A 21,343-nucleotide genomic window follows, 5' to 3' on the forward strand; every position below is an offset into this window, starting at 1 on the left:
AAGACAATTTTAGGTAAAAACAAAAAAAATGTAGAAATCATTTCCCAAGCAGCTTTAATTTTTGATATCTAGATCTAATCTATATCTATCTATTCCTATAAAATAACTTGTGGATTAAGTGTTTACAGAGATCAGTACTCTATCCTGGTGCTCAGCTCCATCCTCTCTCTACTCCGCTGGTAGTGCAAAGGGGATAAAAAGCTGCCTTAACAGGGCAGCTAGGGATTCCCTTGATGATATAGGAGGAATCACAAGGTGGCAGACAGACAGCAATGTCTCCGCCCCCCAAGAGTAGGAGGCATTCATAGACAGAATGGGAATGGAACCAGAGCACATTATACTCCAATGATTCCCAACTAGTGGACTAGTCCCTGGAAGACTTCTCTAGGACCCATAATTTACAGCAGGCATTAGCGTCAAAAATCAGGGGAGTGGAAAGACGGTTTAAGGTTTTACTGGACTCAGGGATATGGCTCATAGAGTTGAAAAAGGCAGTAATTAGGGAGATACAATTAATATTAAAAACAATGGGGAAGGACTGCAATCCAAAATAGGGAAAGAATAGGTTAAAGAACATTTAGATAACATAGATGTATTCAAGTTGGCAGGGCCTGATTAAATTCTCCCTCGAGTATTAAGGAATGAGCTGAAGTAATGCTGGAAACATTAGTGATAATCTTTGAGAGCTCATGAGGATGGATGAAGTCCCAGAGGACTGGAGAAGGGTAAACATAACACCTATCTTTAAAAAGGGAACAAAGGGGACCCAGGGACTTGCAGGCCAATTAGCCTAACTTTGATACCTGGAAAGCTACTGGAACAAATTATTAAACAAACTATTTGTAAGCTCCTGGAGGATAATAGGGTTATAGGTAACGGCCAATGTAGATTTGTCAAGAAGAAACCATGCCAAAACCAACCTACTTTTTTTCTTTCACAGAGTTACTGTACTAATGGATAGGGGGAAAGCTGTTGATGTGATACATCTTGATTTAAATAAGGCTTTTGGTACAATCCCACATGACCTTCTCATAAGCAAACTAGGGAAATGTGGTGTAGATTAAATTAGCATAAAGTGCAGGCACAGTTGGTTGAAAAGACCGTACTCACAGAGTCAACCTGGAATGATATATCTACTGGGGTCTCACAGGGGTCAGTCCTGGGTCCCGTACTATTCCATATTTTCATTAATGTCTTGGATAATAGAGTGAAGAGTATGCTTATAAAATTTGCAGATGACACCAAGTTGAGAGGTGTTGCTAGCACTTTGGAGGACAAGATCAGAATTCAAAACAAGCTTGATACATCAGAGTATAGATCTGAAACCAAGAGGATTAAAATTAATAAAAAGGCAAGTGCAAAATACTACACTTAAGAAGGAAAAATCAAATGCACAACTACAAAATGGGGAATAATTGGCGAGATGATAGTACTGATGGAAAGGATCTGGGGGTTATGGTGGATCACAAATTGAATATGAGTCAACCATGTTGCAAAAAAAGTCTAATATAACTCTGTGGTGTATTAACAGGAATGTTTTATATATGACACTGGAGCTAGTTGTCCCAGTCAATTCAGCAGTGGTGAGGGCTTAGCTGGAGTACTGTGTCCAATTCTGGGTGCCAGACCTCAAGGAAGATGTGGACAAATTGGAGACAATCCAGAGGACAGTAACAAAAATGATAAAAAGTTTAGAAAATGTGCCCTATGGGGAACAGTTTAAAAAACTGGGCATGGTTAGCCGTGAGAAAAGAAAACTGAGGGGGGACCTGATAGTTTTAAAATATGTTAAGGATTGTTATAGATTCATAAATTCTAAGGCCAGAAGGGACCATTATAATTATCTAGTCTGACCTCCTGCATAACACAGGCCATAGAACTCCCCCAACATACTTTCTAGCGCAGATCTTTTAGAAAAACATCCAATCTTCATTTAAAAATTGGGAGTGATGGAGAATCCTTGCAAATTGTTCCAATGGATAAATTACTCTCCTCACTGTTAAAAACGTATGCCTTATTTCCATTATAAAGAAGATGGTGATCAACTGTTCTCCATGTCCGCGGAAGGTAGGGCAAGAAGTAATGGGCTTAACCTGAAGCATTGGAGATATAGGTTAAATATTAGCAAAATTTTCCTAGCTATAAGAATAGTTAAGCACTGGAATAGTCTTCCAAGGGAGGTTGTGGAATCTCTGTCATTTGAGTTTTTTACAAACAGGTTAGACAAACGCCTATCAGGAATAGTCTAGCTTTCCTGGGTCCTGCCTTAGCACAGTGGGCTGGACTAGATGACCTTTGGAGGTCCCTTTCAGCTGTACATTTCTATGATTCTATGCTATCTTGCCTCTTCTGCATGTTCTATTCTTCAGTGCCTCACAGCAACAAGACTCTTGCCTCAGTTCTGGTATCCTGCAGCAACAAAAGCAACAGTGAGATTCTAATTTTCCAGGCAGGTTATTCTTTTCTAGGCCACTCTGCCCAGACTCCAATCAGAGAGATATAGTGGCTGGCTTTGTCTGGGGGCTTTTCTGGAACTTACAAATTACCACATCATATCAGACAAAATTACCACATCGGATCAGACCTATCTAGTCAGGTATCCTACAGCATCTAGTACCGGATACTTCAGAAGAAGACATAAAACTTGCAAAGTGTACCTCATTATGTAATACTATATCACAATGTCTTCTTGATCCCAACTGGAGGTCATCTTTTGCCCTGAAGCATAAGAGAGAGAGAGAGAGAGTTGCACATGCCTTTTTCAGAAAGACCTTTTCTTCTTAAGTCTGCTCAGCCCTCATCAACTGCCACTCCTTAGTTTACTTTTAGTCTTCTAAGATGCTTTCCCATTATGGCATTCCCATTTGCAATCATCTCAGCAGAAGGCATGCATGCTTGACTTGGACAGGGTCATTTCCCTCTTCTCTACTGAATGATAAGCTCATCTCTGGCAACCAGGATGAACTGCAAAGATAGCTCAACCAGGTCAGGCAATGATACTCATAGGAGATTACATTTTTAAATGGCTTTCTTACCATTTTTACCTAAGGAAGAGAATTTACAGTCAAATTATTACGAATCTGAACACTAATGATGACCTTTTACCACCCCTCTAAAAAAGAGAAAGAAATACTAAAATTTGAGCTGGATCGTTTAATACATAATAAACTGTATATTCAAAAAGCAACACGGATACAAAATTCAAAGTAATCTTCTTTTCAACCCATATTCCCAGCATGTAGACCAATGCATGTAACATTTATATCAATGTAAAAATATTTTACAACTAATAAAGTCTTTAGGGGGACGAATCAGAGCTCTTTGACCCCAATCAGCTGCAACTCTATTGAATGTAACTCAGCCTCACTTTACCTGACACCTCTGAACTTGGCCCATTGAGTCTGCATATAAGGGGGACGATATTCATGTATCCTACTTGTTAAAGCTCAGCAGAAAGGAGCACAGCAGGAAAAGTAAACAGGAGAATGTAATAACATCTACATTAAAGTAGGTCACCCTTGAGCACAAAGACTGCAGCTGATCCTAGCCCCTGTGTTGGCACACTTTTTACAATAAAGAGAACACCATCTACTGAACTCACCTATGATCCCTGGGAAATTGGAATGGGTTGTTAATTTGTCATATTGAGTTTTTCCATCCCTAATGTTTATGCTATTTAAAGCTTGCTTCCTCTTTGTATTAGAGTGATCTCATAAATAAGACTGTAGGAACTTCAAGGGAAGATAAATGTTTCTTTTACTCAAACTGTGATAGAGATCCACCTGGATATTATACTGTATTATATCTGGGTGGATCTCTATCACAGTATATATAATTATTATTTATGTATAAATAATACATACTATTGTATTACAATATATATATAATATTGATTGATTGATATATAATATATAATTGATCAATTGATGATTGTTCAATTGTTCTGAAGATTTCAAAAATTTATTTCTTTATTGTTGCAGATATAGTGTCTTTTTGTTGAAAGAAATTTTTGAAGTCTTCAGAACAATTGAACAATCATCAATTGATCAATTCAGTCTAGCATGGATTTTTTAAAATTTGTGAATCACTTCAGTGCTGGTAAAAGCAGTTGTATTCATAGCCCTGTAAACTGATTTTCCTCTACTTGCAAAAAGAACAGATCCAGTATTAGCAAGAGACAATGCAAACTTCCCCTCATGGCTTCAACAGCGTTCTTGCCAAGACCAAGTTGGGGTGAAAGGGTGGTTTTGGCATCTCTGGGGAGATTTCAAGTGACAGCTCACATGCAGGTCCGCCGACAGCAATTCCGGGCCCCAGGGGCAAACAGTCAATGGGCCCCCAAGCCCGGCATGGCATCACCACATGAGCGCAGAGCTGGACCACGTGCGGGAGCTGGTGCACGCACGCACAGGCCGCACCCACATGGATGTGGTCCGCCTGACATTTGGGTGGTGCTGTGCCTGCACTGGCAGGTGCCCAGCGAGCTGCTGGCTGTGCTGCTGGACGTGCTGTTCCGGTACGGCCAGGGCTTCAACATGGCCGCCCCGCTGCCTTCGCTGCCTCCGGTACCACCCCACATGTGCCTTGAAGCCCTGCGGCCTACTCGGGTGATTTAAAAGGGTCCAGGGCTCCTGGCCACTGATACTGCGGCAGCAGTGGCAGCCAGGGCCCCCTGGATCCTTTTAAGTCGCCCAGGCCCCTGGGCAATTACCTCTGTTGCCCGCCCTGTCGGCAGGCCTGCTCACATGTGATGTAGATACATATTCACTAGGAACTGGATCAAAACTGCTAACTCACTCTACATAGACTAATGAACAGCCCTCAGACAGTAACAATACTTTGGTTCAGATCAGTTTGGGCTGGCTTCAAGCTGGTTACTTGGAGTGACAGACTCCATAGCCAATTATCACCCCCGTGAGCTATCCAGTCCCACGTTAAACTAGTTATGAAAGAACAGAATAATCCAATTCATTAGATAGTCAGTGAGTTTACTATCATCATGTATGATTTGAGATTATGCAGCATACATGATGCATGAAAAGATGTGTTGGAATGTCACCCCCCATGCTTGAATACATTTGTCTGCAAATGCTTCAGTGATTTATAATGACCAATGTAATGAAATCCCAGGAGCCCCTCATTATCAACAAATAATCTTAATAAATGACCTGAATTTTATTGAACTTTGTTGACTGAATTCCAGAGCTATGGTCCATTAACAATAGCTTAAAGAGAGGAGGGGGACAGCTATGATGTATAGACATTGATGAAGGCACAATCTACCTATCACATTCATTCATTCAGAGATAATCCTATTAGGGAATGTAGTAAATCTGCAAAATGCACTTTCTAGTTTGAAAGTGAGGTATTAAAAAGATCAAGAGGGACAATTCACACTGGGGGAAAAATTCTGTGCAGAGATTTTAACATAGTGGGATCTAACTACCAAAGTCTCCTGATTTATTCTTTTAACTCTCTCCTTTTCAGAAAATATGAGTTACATTTTCATTATGGGATTGATTCTCCATTGCATCGAAACTCTGCTCTTAAGCACTGGGGAGTCAGGTGCAGCTCCTTGGTTCTTAGTCATCCAATGCTCAAGACTCAGGGGAACACCTTTAAGTTATGCCACTGATACAAGATTTCTCTGGGACCTCTTGCCAGTGGAGAAGCAGGAGTACTGGAGTCTTGCGCTGCTATGCCCCCTCCCATCTCTACTGCTTCCTGGCCCCTGCTGCCAACATGCTCCTTCCCTGCCCTTCCCTTCCAGAGAGGGCGTTCCGGTGCTGGAGGTGGTGAAGCCAGTGGCAGAGTGGTCACAGGAGGCAGCAGAGTCACTTCTGACACTTTTACACTGGCAGAGATTTCCCCTTACACAGGGAGCATTCTCCAGAGGCAAGCTACCGCTGCTGTAGGTTTATATGGCACAGAATGAATAGAGAATCCAGTCCTCTATAACGCTCCATACATGATATTGCTGGATTTGTGTAATACCCACTGCGATACACATAGAGTGTTACTGCTTTTAAAAGGTCATTTGCAATCTCATGTATTTATAGGGGATTTGGGTGCACCGAAGATGAGTTTATACTGCCAGCAATGTGGTCTTGCTGAGCTGTTTCCTCTCTTCATCCCACTTCCACACCCACATCTATGGCACTCCCTATGCATGGTATAACCTCCTGATCTCAGCTCACCAAGCCAGCACCCTCTCTTCATTCAAGTCCATCCTAATAATTAACTTCTTCCACAACAACAATTCCCACCACCACCGCCACCACCACCAAACACATCTTCCAAGAGCCAGAGCCAACAGCCACTGAACTCAATGGCTGCGTGTCCATTAACTTCAGTTTGAGCACTGGCTCCAGCCCCACGTTAGTCACTCCTGGGTTTCCAACTCTGTCCTGTCTTCTTGTGCCGGTCTCATAGCTTGAAAGCACCTTAGGGCAGGGATAGTCTTCACTTTGTGCCTTGTACATCACTCAACATACTCTCCGTGCTTAACAATTAATAAACTAATGACAATAAGATGATATAATACAAGTCTACTGCTTTATTCTCTTAACTTTTATTTGTCCTTTTCGGGAACTTTTGTATCATGCCTTTCACATTATATTTTTAGTTCCAAGACATCATAAAAGGTTAAGTTTACAATAATCCATAATTATGGGAAACCAAGGTACCTATGCCAGAGTAACAAGATTAATACCTTTTTGACAGAATTTAATAATATGGTTTTATAATATTTAATTTTGTTCCTAAAATCTCTCTCAGTGGGAAACTTTTTTTTTTACTTACCTAAACATTATTGCTTTAAAACAATTTAATTCATATTTCCTGGCACAAAGCATTTATTATGCAGGCTTGTTGGGAACTGATTTTTATAGGATCGTGAAAGGATTAACTTCAACTTAATTTGGACATTCAACCAATTTTGACAAGTATAGTTCTCTGAACCTGGGCTAATAACAAAATCCTTAATTCATTCTCCTCTTTTAAATGCCCCGAGTACTTTAAAATATTGATTTATATGTTGCTTTGGTTAACACAAAATGTTGTTGCTCTTGTTTTCACTCATGAAATGAAGAACCCAACAATCAGTGGAGCTGATGACATTTTCCACTCTCCTTGGGCCAAATTACACCCAACTGGGGTGAAAATCAGTGAGACTATAACCCCTTGCCTCATATAACAGAGTCCAGTCTATTAGCCAAAAGTTTAACATAATATTCCTGCCAAACCTTTTAATCATTGCACTGTGGGGCAGAAAACACCAATTTGTTACTGTGTAAAACTATACGTGTGCTCTCCTATGAAGTTATCTCTAGTGCAGCAAAATCTGTATCCATTATGATGCACACCAGTGAGCCTGCAAAGCACTATCTAAAAGAAAAGAGAGACCTATGTCTCTTCACAATTCTCATATGGGACAGACAATTTTATTTCAGTTCAGACCCAGCCCAGTTTTGTAGTGATGAGCATGTTGGTACCATTTGATGGTTGTTTGGTGGCTCATGTGGAATGACTGGGGTGGTCTCATTCCAGTAGATCACTCATTGGTACCTCTGATAGGATTCTCAGGAGAGATTCTCAAGAATGAAAGGGGTATAAAGGCTGAAATTGCCTAACCTGATAGAAGGGTAGGGGTCTGACTAATCTGTGGGACAAGGAAGAGACAGTTCCCACTGAATCTGACTGTGCATAAATACTACATGCATCACCCAACATACTGTAAAAATCTGAACAAATCCAGTAAGTGTGCAGTTTATATATCAATGGGATTTATAACTCTACTTTTAGTTACAGAAAATCATTGGCAGGTGCAAAACAACGGATGTCAATCAGAATTACAAATAAAACCACAAACCAAAACGCAGTATTTTGCAGACCATACCTAGTGCTGGTCTACCCCTCTCTATATTAATCCAGCATATAGTTAATATTGTTCAAGATAAAGAAGAAAAAGGGATTGGGCAAAAGAAAATAAATTTACATCAGATTGTCCAGTGATCAATGATCAAACAGTAGAATTTTCACTAGCAATAAAAATAACCTGCAATCCTTCACTACTGCTTACCTGTCAAGATGGCATTGTCTGTTCCAGAGACTTTCACTCCACTTTTCTTGCAGTTATTTTCTAATCAACGTCTATAGAGCAGTGACAGATAATCTTCCATTAGGTCACTGTACTTCCACATTCTAAACTAACAGAAACTGTGATAAAATGGATGATCCAAGTCACTATGCAGCTACTGTGGTCACCATTCATAAGCTTTGCAAGTAGATAACGTTAACACAGCATTTACTTGCAGTGATATCATTTTAAAGATTTTAGTGACATCCACTGTACATAGTCACATGTTCCAACAATCTCATGCAGAGTTCCAAGCCTGTGGGTGCTGGACTGCAGGAATTAGAGAGACAGAGGAGTTTGTGAATCAACAGGACGAGAAAGAGGTAAGCTAGAAAAATAAATCAGTGTAAGCGAGGAAAAATAATTGGCCCTTTATCAGAATGTATCTGAACATGTTTGGCTAGAAATTTTATGAGAGAAAACTTTAATAAGAGCATTTGTCTAAGTAGGGTGCAAAAATACAAAAACAAGTTTACCAAACTTTTTTCCAACCCAATAAAATATTTGACTGAGGTCCAAATTTTGGTTGCAGCTTTAGATCACTTCTGTTTTAATGCAATCCTGTTCACACATTCCTTAGAGCAATCACACATTTCTCTTGTAACATAATTTTAACAGAAGTGATACTGATCAACATGAGATTCTTGGCAATGCTTGGCACTTCTTAAAGCCTGTATGGGCACGCAAGGAGGGGATTCCTTCTGCTCATATTTGAGAAACACCTTTATACATATTTAGCCAACCCTTCATAAACTTTTTGCATATTTTGAAGGCTTTGATTAACAAATAGGCTTCTGAAAACGGTCCTGCCTGGATGCCCTGCAACACTGTAAAAATGAAGGTATGGGATGCCAACAAAAGTGAAAAACTGATTAATAAAATCCTTGCAGATATGGGTAGGTGATTTAACAAGCGAAGAGCAGAAGCATCTCATTATAGCTGTCCAGAGAATTATGCCGTGTGTACATCTGTGCTTTCTTTTCAAGTGGGTTTAACTTTCAAGTAGCAGTATATTAATGTTATTATTAAAACTGTGCACAGGCCTCTTCCAAAGCCAATATATATTTTAATTATGGCCACTTCTTTTTAAGCTTTCCATTGTATTTTAACATCTTTGCTTCTTGGCTTACTACTAAGTAGTGTGAAGGTCAGGGCTTAATGTAGACTTGCAGTAAATTACACTTCTTCAATTGCACTTTCAATACAGCTCCGTCGAAAGTCTTCTAGGAAAACTGCCATTCCCACTAATGACACATTTCATATGCTGCCTAGTCTCATTCTCACTAGGGTCCATTCAAGGCTCGCATTCAGAAAATGACTCAATTAGTGCAGACTTACAGATGCTTCTGCGGGAGATTTGTGAGGAAAAATACCAGTAGATAAATTTATGTCTTTCTTCAGCTCAGGCGAGTTCAGCTATGATTGTGCAAAGTGATGTCACTTAATTCATAGGTTTTTTTTTCAAAGCAGGCAGCAGGTGAATAATAAAGGTTCATCTCAGCAATGCAAAAATTGGAACATTCTCATTAAGGTGGTTCAAACTTGAATATATTTGCAAATATCTTTGCAAATAAAAGGGCACTGATTTGTGAGGTCGTATTGTTTATTCAATGCCAGTTTTCACACAACTATTGTGTGAAAATGCTAGTGAATCCCAAACGTTTCATGAATATTGGTGGAACTTATGATCATCTATCCCAAAATTCATACCAGAAAAGTGTTATTTGTTATTCTCTAGTTTGAAAAGGTTACGTCATCCAGTCTGGGAGCAGAAATAATATGTAACTTAGAAGATAGACCACACAGCATCCATAATGAATGGTGGATACTAGAAGTGAACAACCCAACCAATCCATAGTCTAAAAAATGTTGACCAAAACTATCTGACAAAAATGTATATTGATGAATAAAACTGATCAGTTCACAGACTATTCACTAGTCAAAAATGGGGCTAAATTTGTAATGAGTATAGTTCATTGTGAATAATTCAACCACATCTTTTTGCCATAATGAAGTCAGCATTTTCCCATAATTGCCACACAGTGGTATGTGACATCTTATCATTTTCCCCTATGCAGTACTTTGAATAAGTATTAACTGTGTGGCGTGCATTGGTAAATGTTTACATTTTAATAGTAACCACTACAGAGTACCTGTTCATGGTAAATTGCAAAACAATTCAAATACACAGCACCTATGTAGTGAGCTACTATAGTTGGTATAAACATTGAGCGAAACCCTTGGCTGGTGTAAATTGGCATAGTTCTGTTGACTTCAGTGGAGCTGCATCAATTAACACGATTTGAGGATCTGTCTCAAAAGCAACCTTGGAATTCCCCAAGCAATTAATATGAAGGGGCAATTTAAATATAGCAGATTAGGGTCATGGGAGTAAGTGAAGAGCATCAGACTGAATAAAAATGACACTCTTCCCAAACTTCACATAAAACTCTAAGTGAACCAACCCTTTTATTGAGTTGTGCAATAGCTTGGTTCCAAATTCCCATCCCCAAACTCTTATTTTTCACTTTTATCCATGTCTTGTGTTTGACCACGAAGTGGGAGCACGGATATATGAAAACGCCGCTCTAATAGTATCCTCTGTTTCTTTTGCAAAGCAGGAGCTCCTGGAAATCAATCCAGTTTTCCAGACTCTATTTGTATGAGTAGTCTGAACTTGTGTGATAGTTTTCAAACCACACCAATCACCCATCATGAATAAGCAAAATCTCCCCATTCATATGTAAAATTCACATTTTGATACTGATTGAAGCTCTGTTTAGAGTAGCTCCCGTTGGTTCAGTCCTGCAACGATATTAGTGAGAGCCTCCTCTTAGATATCTATACACAAACGCAAGGAGTATGAGGAATAAGCAGGGAGAACTGGAAATATTAGCACATAAATTAAATTATGATGTAACTGGTATCACAGAGACTCAGAGGGATAAATCTCATGATTTAAATATTGGTATAGGGGGTATAGCTCATTCAGAAAGGACAGGCAGGGGGGAAAGACAGGAGGTGTTGCACAGTACATCAAAATATATACCCTGGTACTAAGGTCCAGAAGGAGGTAAGAGGCAGACCAGTTGAAAGTCTCTGGGTAAAGATAAAAAGGGGAGGGGGATGACATCATGATAGGGGTCTATTTTAGACCACCAAATCAGGAAGAGTCGGTGGATGAGGCATTTCTAAACCAAATAACCAAAAACATCCAAAACCCATGATGTGGGACTTTAGCTACCCAAACGTCTGTTAGAAAAGTACTAGACAAAATACAAAATTTACAGTAAGTTCTTGGAATGAATGGGGGACAACATTTTGTTTTAGAAGGTGGCGGATGTAACCAGGGGGACAGCCATTTTAGATTTGATTCTGACCAACAGTGAGGAATTAGTTGTAAATCTGAAGATGGGAAGCAGTTTGAGTGAAAGTGATCATGAAATGCTAGATTTCCTGATTCTAGGGAAAGAAAGGAGTGAGAGCAGCTGATAAGGAAAATGGACTTCAGGAAAACAGCAAAGAATCCTGTGGCACCTTATAGACTAACAGACGTTTTGCAGCATGAGCTTTCGTGGGTGAATACCCACTTCTTCGGATGCAAGCAGTGGAAATTTCCAGGGGCAGGTGTGTATATATAAGCAAGCAAGAAGCAAGCTAGAGATAACGAGGTTAGCTCAATCAGGGAGGATGAGGCCCTGTTCCAGCAGCTGAGGTGTGAAAACCAAGGGAGGAGAAACTGGTTCTGTAATTGGCAAGCCATTCACAGTCTTTGTTTAGTCCTAAGCTGATGGTGTTAAATTTGCAGATGAACTGGAGCTCAGCAGTTTCTCTTTGAAGTCTGGTCCTAAAGTTTTTTTGCTGTAGGATGGCCACCTTAAAATCTGCTATTGTGTGGCCAGGGAGGTTGAAGTGTTCCTACCTGTAGGAGAAGAAATCTTGCCAAACCAACCTAATTTCTTTCTTTGTCAGGGTTACTGACCTATTGGATAGGGGTGAAGACATGATATATCTTGATTTTAGTAAGGCTTTTGACACAGTCCCACATGACATTCTCATAAGCAAACTTGTAAATGTTGTCTAGATGAAATTAGTATAAGGTGGGTGCACAACTGGTTGAAAGACAGTACTCAAAAAGTAGTTTTCAAAGGTTTGATGTCAGTCTGGGAGCATGTATTTAGTGAAGAACCACAGGGATCCTTCCTGGGTCTGGTCTTATTCAATATTTTCATTAATGACTTCAGTAACGGAGTGGAGATCAAGATTATAAAATTTACAGATGACACCAAGAAGAGGTTGCTAGCACTTTGGAGGATAGGATTAGAATTCAAAATGAGCCTGATATATCAGAACTGGTCCGAAATCAACAAAATGAAAATTGAATACAGACAAGTGCAAAGTACAACAGTGAGGAAAGGAAAAATCAAATGCACAACTACAAAAATGGGGATGAGCTGGCTATACGGTAGTACTGCTAAAAAGGATCTGGGGTTATAGTAGATCACAATGGAATACAAGTCAGCAATGTGATGCAGTTGTAGAAGATTCTAATATCCTTCTGGGATGTACTAACTGGCGTGTCTTACATATGACACTGGAGATAATTCTTGCACTCTATTCACCACTGGTGAGGACTCAGCTAGAGTACTGTGTCCAATTCTGGGCACCATATTTTAAGAAGATGTGGACAAATTGGAGAGAGTTCAGAGGATAGCAATAAAAATTATAAAAGGTTTAGAAAATATGACCTTTGAGGAAAGGTTTGAAAAAGTGGGTATGTTGAGCCTTGAGAACAGAAGGCTGGGGGGGGGACCTGATAATAGCCTTTAAATATACTAAGGGCTGGTGTAAAGAGAATGCTGATCATTTTTTGTCCAGGTCCACTGAAAGTAGGAAAAAAGTAATGGGCTTACTCTGCAGCAGGGCAGATTTAGGTTAGACATTAGGAAAACCTTTCTAACTATAAGGGTAGTTAAAATCAGGAATAGGCTTCCAAAGGAGGTCGTGGAACCTCCATCACTGAAGGTTTTTAAGAACATCTGTCGGGGATGGTCTACATTTTCTTGGTCCTGTCTTAATGCAGGGGGCTAAAACTTGATGATCTTTTGAGGTCCCTTCCAGCCTTACATGTCTATGTTTCTGTATGGATGTGAATTCCATCCACCTAGTGCAGAAAAAGCTGCTGGAATTTGAAGCAGCAGAAGGAAAGAAGGAAAACAGGTGGCTTCCACATATTCAAGAACTTGGGGTGAAATCTCATCCCCACTGCCGTCAATAGGCATTAGGCCATTGACTTCAATGGGACCATGATTTTGTCATTTGCTCATCCTGCCCATAATAATTATAAAGGGTGTATCCATCACAAAAGGAGCCCTCTCCCCATGCCAACTTGAAACCTATTTCAAAAGACTTATTGACGAACATGGAGCCTGATTCACCACAATTTTTCATCTTATTTACAGCTGTACAAAATGGGTAGATGAGTTCCAGATAAAAATGATAGCATGTCACACCTACGTTGCACAGGTGCAAATGCAGTGAATCAGGCCCATGTTATCTTGTTCAGCAGCTATTAATCCGTTTGGATTAAATAAAGTGTGAGTAACCTTAATGATTTCATGCTTATAGAGCTTTATAGATCCCCCACATGTCCTGTCCCTATTACAAAAATAAAATTATATTCAAAACATTACGAAACTTTGCATCCAAACTACCAAAAAATGATCCAATTTAGCTATTCCTTGTGGATGTTTTTTTTTTAAATTGGTGATGGGTTAAGATCCGTTAAGTTCATAACTATGGAACAATGCAGCCAATTTGTTTGAATGATCTTGTTGATTCCTCACAAATCAAGCAACTTATATGATCAGACAGATGACTGGATAAAGAGTTCATTTATATCACTGGAAAATTGGTTGAGTGACTCAAATCTAAATATGCTGCAGAGCTCTCGTTGTTTGTAAAAATCAATTCAATATCTAGTTGCATGTACTGGGAGACACATATCTGTGATCTTTATATTCCCACCAGACTTATACTGTCAATATTAATGTCCAATCAGTGCTATTTTCACCCTTTGTTCTGCTATTAAAAATGAACTGAACTTAGGCATTAAAGTAAACATATTATTAAACCAAGATGCTTCTACTAAGTATTAAACTTTGACAAAAAGTTAGGACTATTAAAAAAACCAGGTCCTTGGTATTTTTTATTTACTGATGCATCTATTTTACTGACCCAAGTTAGTATTGTAAGGGAATAAGAAGCAGACATCAGAGTGCATCATAAAAGTTTGACATGGGATATTGAAAGAGGCATAGAATATAATTCCTATAACTGAAGATGACTGAACAATTAATTACACATAATATTTATTACTAACTGATGCCCAGATCCTGAAAGTTAGACACTTAAAAACCTTTGAGCACCTGGGCCTTAGCCCCTCTTTTGGGTCCTTATCTTGCAACATGTAACATGAGGGCAGACATCAGTGGGGCTCTGATGGGTTCAGCACTCTACTTGCATACTAGAGAGGAAAGGCAGCCCAGTGGGTCTGACAATAAGAAGGGATTGCTCAGGAGATCTAAGTTCAAGTCTGTGCTCTGCCATGATTTTACAGATGGCAAACCAAAACGGAAAGATTAAGTGATTTGCCTAAAGCCACCGAGGATGGTGTCAGAGATCATATCAATGGACTGAACTCAGAAATCCCTGGCTCAGTCCTGTGGACAAGCCAGTAGCTCAGCTGTTATAGAAAGGTTCCTCATATCAAAATCACCAACATTTCCAAATAACAATTTGGACAATTAAGAGTTAATTTCAACACTGCACAGGGTTGTGGCCAACAACAATGGCAAATAGTGCAGTAAAAATCCCTGGACAAATAACCATGAATATGAAAACTTGTGAAATGTTCAGGATTCACGGCTGGTTTCATGAACACTGAAGTTATCCAAATACTCATGAATACAATCCCAGCGGCCTATCACAATGAAGTGGATTCTGCCCCTGGAGTCACAAAAACATTTGTGAAGCAGGTTTTGTTTGTTTGCTTACACTGTTTGATCAGTCCTACTTGTAACATACTTTAAGTTAGGTTAGCCTGTCCATAGGACTAGCCTGTCATACGAAGTGTAAATTAGAAGTGTCCACAGGGAGTCAGGCCCTCAGCTGTGCCAGCTGAGTACTTCCGACGCCCTAACAAGCCAGCCAGGCTGCCTGATGGACCGCCCTGCCTGATTAGCTGAGGAAGCTAACAGTCCAGTTCTTGAACCTAGCAGTAGCAGTAGCTCAGTGCACACACCCAGGGACTCTCTGCCTCCCTGTGCTTGTCTCTCCAAGCTCTGCTCTTGTTTTGCTCCTCCACACTTCCAACCCAGATCCTGCCCTGAACCCAGCCTTGTTCCCATCCTGTTCCAGCCTTACTCCTGCCTTCCCTGGTTCCTGGTAATCTGGTGCCAATCCTTAGCTCTGACTCAGATGCTGCCTCAACCTTTGGCTCTGGCATTTGGACTCTGACCACTAGATGTGACTCCAGCTCCAACTGCCTATGACCTGGTCCGCTGACACAGGCGGCATACAGTCAGAATTCATGGGTGACAGCCAAATTGCATGCAGTATATGTGGTTTAGTGAAGAAAACCCAAGAATTCTGGTTCTAAACTCACAGGTACCTATTACAATCTCATATAGCTATACTAGCATTAACATTTACAGCTTGTGTGGGGGTCAGACACTGGAAGTAATACAACCATACACCTCTCAAGAGGGCTAACATCTAGTCCAGCAGAGGGCAATGGTGATAATTGGGCCTACAGATGTATCTTAATTGTGAGCTCAACTATAAAATGTGAGTGTAAATTCAAAAGATGCTATTGTAACCTATGATGACAAACTTTGATGGGACAAGGTACGAAAGGGAGACAGAAAGACTGAATTAGTACAAACAAAAAGGCCTCCTGATATAATTAAAGGACTTTGTTAAGATCTTGCCTGGCAAACAAGACAGTGTGAGACTGAAAATCTCCAAAATTAGTGTGGCAGAAACCAGGCCTAACTGGTGGAAAAAATAATGAGGGGATGGTCTATTCCACCCATCACTCCCTTTTGGGGTTGTTAAAGAAAGAGACTTTGGGAGAAAAACTGACTACTGGAGCTCACCATCGTGGTGACCAGACCAGACAGAGGGAGCCAGATGACAGCACCACCTCCAATGGTTTCAGCTAATGCCTGAACACCACCTGGGATGTGATACTTTGTCTCTCTCTCCCCACACCCACATGTCCTTTTCCTCCCCCAGCTTATTTCTTCTCTTTCCTATCCCTTTTTCCTTCTGTCTAATCTTTTCTCTCCCCTTTCATATGTTTGTCTTGTTTGGTCTCCTTAAGAAATGGGATCAGACTTTAACAAGAGCAGCAACAACAGTTCTACCCCATCTCAACTAACTTCTTCTCTTCCCCACCAAAAGGATAGTTATTACCATCTTTGATACCATCTAAGGGACTCTCAAACAAGAGGGTGGTGGGGGGAGGTTCCTTCTAAAAACTCTCTCCAGCAAGGTAAAAGGAAACAAGGGATGTTATTAAAATGAAAGCCTTACTTAATCATTTGCATTTCAAATGTTTTAACTGGTTTTCCTTCTTTTCTGTATCTTCAATAAAAGGATAAAAGATTTTTAAGGGTTTGTTTGCCAGGGTACTAAGCAAATTAAGGTCTGATTGACAAACCTTGAACCTTGTTTTAATACTGTTTAATGTTAGACAGTGACTGGGTGATGTTGACACCTTTGACCATTTATTCCATCTAAATTAATACAATAAACCCCACAGATTCTCTTTACTAGAGTGGGAGGAGGATCTCCATGGAGAACCCACAGCATCCAATCATTATGCCCCACGCTAAGCTAATATCATCAGTCAGTGTTTGTGATCCTGGCCTGATGCTGGGCATCTCAAAGATTAATACAGCCTGAAGAGAAACCAGAACAAGGACCGCAAACTCACCCTGACATTGGGCGGATACTTTATGAACATTTTGCACACACCCCCTAAAACAATGAAAGAGACCTGATTATCCCAATCCTGACTGAATCATTCCCAAAGTGGTGTAAAGACCAACTTGAATTCCCTGCCTCTACTAACGAAAGAGCACAGCGACGAGTTCTCTCTGCTTCATATCAGCGTAAGGCCCTAAGGACTAGCACTGACGTCGCCCTGACATTAGAACTCACAGACATCAAAAAACAAAAACAGCACGTAGTAGAGTGAAATAAACATTCCATAATTGCTAATGTTTCCTTTTAGATAAGTAAAAAGCCTGAGCACATTAAATAAAAAAAAAAAGATTTAATTTCTAGTTTAAATACAGCTGCAGTAATTCTTATGCACCACACAGCTGTTCAGAGACCTGGCAGCTGTCCATATCTTATGTGTCCTATCATGCATTTTCCAGTATTGTCTTCTTGACACATAAAGAACTTTCTTTAAATGTTTGGAAAAGAGTTTATTCATATTCAGGTAGACTCTGCTGCACAGTTAATGTATCTGTAGCTCAACACCAATGGCTTTTGCACCTGTCAAACCTCTTTAATAACCCGCCTATGACTATGTTGTTTTTATAGAGGAAGATAATTTGTTTTTGCCACTTCTCTTTCTGATACAGTCCTGCCATGCTGACAGCAGACTCCAAATTGTACACTTGTTTGTTAGACGCAACACAAATATCACAGATAACACATGTTTCTATTGTGAAAACAATTAGGATGACAAATGTAAAGACAAACACCAACAGATGCATCAGTCCTCATGCCAGTGTATACTGGGCAAATAAAACAAGTTATTTCTGCCAATACATAATGTCATTCTGGGACTAGAATATCGGCTGATACAGAAAAACTGGGAATGATTGAAGAATATCTCAAGCAGTCAATTTGACAATTTTTGTAAATAAGCTTCAATTTTTTCATGCCAACGGTCATTAAAAAGCAGATACATGAATAAATAAAAATTGATGTTACCACAACACTGTTGTTCAGACTGCACAGAAAACATTTTATAACAATAAAATCATATTTTGCATTTCTACAATGCTGTTCTTGCAAAGCCCTTTGAGTGCTTTATAAATATTAATTAATAAACCCTCAAAAGACCCTTGTGGGGTACAATTAGTGGGAACATTCTCATTTTACAGGTGGGGAAACTGAGGCACGGAGCAGTTAAGTGAATTCTCCAAAGTCACACAGAAAGTCTGTGACTGAGGTAGGAATAGAATTAACACCTTCTGCTTCCCAGCCCTCTGCTTTACCGTCTAGACAATACGCCCTCTCATATTTTATACTCTAGAATTACTAGAGTGAATGCACAGCAGAAAAGAATGATGAAAGTGTATTTTAGTGTTAGGCAATATGGTTTTAGGTAACTTTACCTCCTTTACTATTATTACATGTAAAATTGAATCAAGGGATCATGAAGATTGTATAGTTAAGCATTCATTAATTCAGGAAATACCAACATTAAGTTTAAGCATACAATCAGAGTTCTGCCCCCTTGTGCACATACATTACAGTACGGTTTTCAATTATATTGTTCAATTTTTTCTACAGCCATACATACAAAATGGTAGCATATGGTAATCCCTCTCCCCCCACCACCCCATTCTTGTACACTTAAACTAATGTAATTGTCCTACAATTCCAGTATATTAATTTAAGACTTTTTATATGATGATTTCTCTCCTCTCTAGGATATGTATTTAAATAGCTTTCTTAGTGGTTTGTGTACTTTCACTATTACTGTGTTGTGATACTTCAACTGTGGATTGTTGTCTAAGTAGAGTTGCTGGAATACACCAAATAGTAACTACAAATGTTATACCTGAGTATATATGGATGTAGAAAAAATATATTAGTTGAGAAATAGCATGACATTATAGACTATATTGTAATGCTTATGCAGAAGGGGGGCAAAGTTAAGGTTATTCTTTGAGACTTAACTTTTAATCCAAGTCTTCTGAGTGTTTAGCTCTCAAATCTTGAGTCTCTTAACAGAACTTTTAATTTCCTAAATGTTTTGTTGTTTTAAAGAGAAAAAAAGAGGGAGGGGAGCAATTCAAGAGAAGGATCCTCACTTTCTTTGATTTGAAAGTGTTGATGGGTTCCAAAAATTGCAAATAGAGGGTAAGATCCACTGGTACATTGTGACTGCTCTGTGCCATGCCCACAGAGCAGATAGCTGTAAATCTAGCTTACCTGCCCAAAGGGTGCAAGTCCCATAACACAGAACTGTTGGGCTAGATCCCTGACGGAACGATGTCACTCTTGAAGGAGGCCACTGGAACCAGGTCATCCAACTTGAAAAATGTGTCTAGGCCCATTCAGGGAACCCAAAGGATGTAAGGAGATCAGTGTGTGCTTAGCTACTGACACAAGTGCGCTGCTCATCCTTTCTTAGAGCAGATTTAACGAGCGAAGCAACCATCTCCATGGCACAGGCTCTGGCTGTGATTTTTCAAATGCACAAGTTGGTAAATGGAAACCCGATTCCTTCCAGAAGAAAGCTGCACACTCTCTCTCACTCAGATATATTTCCACGAACTTTTCAGCTTCAGCCATTTCATCTTGAGTCCTGTTCGGGTCGCACTCCGTAAGAGTTGTTAAATAAAAGGAATTATGAAGGCTTCTTCGTGGAAGTCATGGGGACAGAAGTTGGCCCGAGGCAACTTTAAAATCACAGCCATTTCAGACCAGCGAGGTCACAATAATTTGTGTATCCCGGGAAATAATTTTTTCACTCACGCTCAGAAATGGCTACATCACAATTGCTCAAACTTTCAGACACATTTTATCCTTGAGCAGTGACTAGGATGGAAAATTTCCACCCAAAAGGTGAATGTTCCACAAAATTATAATTGCCTGAAATTATATCATGGCGATGTTTTTGTAACCTTAACTAACGGTCACTTCCAAATGTCTCACTATTAAGCTTTGCCTGATATTCAACCAATATTTTCCTTTTCTTAATATTTAACTGATTGTTCCCATACATTACTCCTTAGGCCATTTTAAGCATTTCCTCTCCCTTCCTTGGTACTTACACCCTCCACATACTTATAGACATTTATCATGTCCCCCTTTAGCTATACATATTTAGCTCTTTTAATCTTTCATCATAAATCAATCACTCCGTTGCTTAATCATTTATCTTACTCTTCTCCAAAATTCTCTCCACTGTATCTCTCTCTTTCTAGCAGCGTAAGGTGCTCAGAATAGAATTCAGTATTCTAATTGCATGATCAGAAACAGAGGCATGATCAATCTCCTTGCTTTGTGATGCGAGGTGGCTAAACTAAGTAGAATTTTTAAAACATCATATTGGCCCATGCACCATAGTTGTGGTTTGCAGCTATCAGCCAGTGATTTCGTTTTTGCCTAAAAAAAGTAGTGTCAGTGCAAGTGCTAGTGTCAAATTTCAGAGATGGGTCAAACCACTCGGTCCAAAACCCTACAAAATTTGGGAGAATCCAGATCCAGATCAAAACGTCACAGCTCAGACCGATCACTCAAATTTGTTTTTGAATGCAAGGGATTTTAATTTTATAACTAGCTGAAAAAAAGACTGCACAGTCAGACAGTCATTCTCAGACCAGAACGACATGTTTGTTCTTGTTACCTTGTACAATGCTGCTGGCCGCCCTAGGGTGCTATGGCTCACCCTAGCCAGAATCCAATCTTGTGTAGGGGCTACTGAAGTAGCTCTCACGCTCCTCTGCTGATGGAGACTCCCTCCACTTACAAAATGATGCACCAAAGGCAAATTATGCATCAGAATTGTACAGGTCCAAACTCTGAATCTTCAGCCATGGGATTTGGGACCCCAGAGCCATCCAAAATTTTGTAAAACAAGATGATTTACACTGTACTGTAAATGAATGTAAAATTGCCACCGAACTCCCACCCCCTGCAGCGGTCCTGATATTTGCCCCTTAACATCTGGTCACCCTAGCCCCACTGTAAAAGCTATCATTTTGCATTTTGCTGTAATGTTCTAATAGGGAAAGCAAATAAAACTAATGAACAAAGGGTAGGAATTAATGGTAAATTTTCAGAATGGAGAGGGGTAACTAGTGGTGTTCCCCAAGGGTCAGTCCTCGGACCAGTCCTATTCAACTTATTCATAGATGATCTGGAGAAAGGGGTAAACAGCGAGGCGGC

General features: G+C 39.8%; 1 long non-coding RNA gene across 2 annotated transcripts in view; it reads right to left on the reverse strand.

Moving 5' to 3' along the window:
- LOC123362720 overlaps positions 1-21,343 on the reverse strand; it is a 62,521-nt gene that overhangs the window by 10,693 nt on the left and 30,485 nt on the right. Inside the window, exon 3 of one of the 2 annotated variants that reach the window (XR_006576534.1) lies at positions 2,658-2,718. This is a non-coding gene — a long non-coding RNA (uncharacterized LOC123362720). Of the gene's footprint in view, positions 1-1,110; positions 1,415-2,657; positions 2,719-21,343 lie in introns of those variants that run through there. The other variant, XR_006576535.1, reaches the window with a different exon arrangement.

This window comes from Mauremys mutica, chromosome 2, assembly GCF_020497125.1.
Source record: "Mauremys mutica isolate MM-2020 ecotype Southern chromosome 2, ASM2049712v1, whole genome shotgun sequence".
NCBI classification, from domain to species: domain Eukaryota; kingdom Metazoa; phylum Chordata; order Testudines; family Geoemydidae; genus Mauremys; species Mauremys mutica.